The sequence below is a fragment of the Cupressus sempervirens genome, chromosome 6, assembly GCF_028749045.1.
Source record: "Cupressus sempervirens isolate cs-2001-9-10 chromosome 6, ASM2874904v1, whole genome shotgun sequence".
Lineage (NCBI taxonomy): Eukaryota > Viridiplantae > Streptophyta > Pinopsida > Cupressales > Cupressaceae > Cupressus > Cupressus sempervirens.
The window spans coordinates 626,835,856-626,837,995 of NC_143123.1; positions in this window are offsets into that span (position 1 = coordinate 626,835,856).

The window sequence follows — 2,140 nt, forward strand, 5'->3', positions numbered from 1 at the left end:
TGGACTAAGAAAATAAAATTCTTCTCTCCATATATTGAGGCTCTCTTGCTCAACTTCAGGAGCTTTATTCATCAGAAATTTATACATCCTTTTTGTTGGAATGAATTTGTTTACAAAATATTTTAGGGAAATAGACATATGTGTCTTCCCTAAATATGTCATTATTTGTGCTAAGGTATTCTTTGTGATTTGTCTCTTATTATATAATACTCACTTCCAATTAGCATTAACTTTATTATATAAATTTTATGGAATGTCTTTTCCCATCTCTATATGTGTAGTCTTCAATTGTATCATCATTCTTATCAAAGATTTTTCAAAATTTTCTTGATATTATTTATTTAAATTAATCTCTTTGAATCCTATCAAGTTTTCTTATTCAATGATTTCTTGACATTCCTTATCAACAATTGAGGGAGGTAGTCTCAACACAATCTATAATTTTCTTCTAACTAGTGAGCACAAGATTGTCAAAGTAGTTATTCATGATTCCTTCAAAATTCTTGTCCAACTAACTTATCAGTTCATTTATCTATTCAATGGCTGTTTTCTGCCTATCCCACACTATAGTACCAACTATAGGAAAATAATTTTGTACATAAAAGAATATATAGCAAACAAAGATAAAAAATTATATGATGTGTTCTTTGCTTTCCTGATTTCTCCTAAATTCTTTGTCAATTGTTCTAGTTGAAACTTAGAAATTTCATATGTATGATCCTTTTAAAAAAAAAATTAGCATAGGTCTACTACAACACATGACACACTATTCAAAATCTTGGATTGGTATAATTTGTGTGCTATCACACGAGTTGCAAATTTAATCACAAGCTCTTTAATTCCATTAATTGACATCCCTTGACCATTCCACTTAGCTTTGGTAGATTTTTCAATCTCATTCCATACCATGCTCCTTATGCTCTTTTGTATGTCCAAGGTAGGGTATCCAATAACTCGACTTATTATGGCCATGTTAATCTATTAGAAATAGATAATACTAAGAGGTTGGGGGAGGGTGGGGGGTGAATGAGTATTCTACAAACTTTTTCCCACAAATGGGTATTGTTAATTACTTAACAACATGAATATGAAAGTACAAACTAATAATTTTGAACAGTAAACAAATCCATACATAGAGAGAACTCGTAACACAATATTTTGTTAATTAAGGAAACCCTCACCAAGGGAAAACCCCCGTGGGATGGTACCCATAAGATAATCCATTAAACAAAAGAATAATGTTAAGGATATTGAACCTACTAGGAGTCTATGAAATACATGGGTATGTGTAGGATCATGGTCAACCAAACTATGCTCTTAAGTGGTAATGAAAAATTAACAAATCAGGGTTATGTCAACTTGGTGTGCAATTTTCACCTTGTTATGAACTTTGTATCAAAAAGTTGATAGAAACTAATCTCTATAAAGTTGAATTTAGTTTCTAAACTATTAGGCCTTATTTGAAATAAATAAAAATTGATTGGTAAAAAAAAAAAAAATTTAATGCAATAGTTCAAAAATTTCAAGACAAAAATAAGAAGTAGATGTATGTATGACCACCTTAATCAAAATCAAATGATAATATTTTTTAATAAGATTATATATAATAATTAGACTCATTCATGGATGTGACACATATTTTTGGGTATTTTTAATCTAAATAAAAATTTAATTATTAATTTTCTACTATACTATTTTTGGAATAAAAAATCTCGTGTCTAACCACCTTAACTAATTAAAAAATATACATAATTTAAAGGTTTTTTTTTTCTTTCCTTATAGTAGAAAAAGCATAGAATTTAGTGCATCTTTTGGATTTTAAAAATGTTGTTCCATTTGAAAGTTATAGTTTTTTTTCAATCAGTATGTCAATCGACACTTTATATGTGACTCCATTAAAAAATAAGTAATAATTACTTACTAAAATTTTCATTTGATAGACATTACATTTATGGAAAGATAAGAACATTTTTAAGAAACCCTTTATATTTCATCAAATATGCATGAAAAAAAAAGTTGTCAGCTACCTGTTTGAAGTAAAGAACAGGCCAAAAACACATTTTTAGGACATTTTTAAAGTTGACCATGTAGAGTTTCTATCCTAAGATATAATAGGCCTTATAAAGGTATTAGTTTTTTG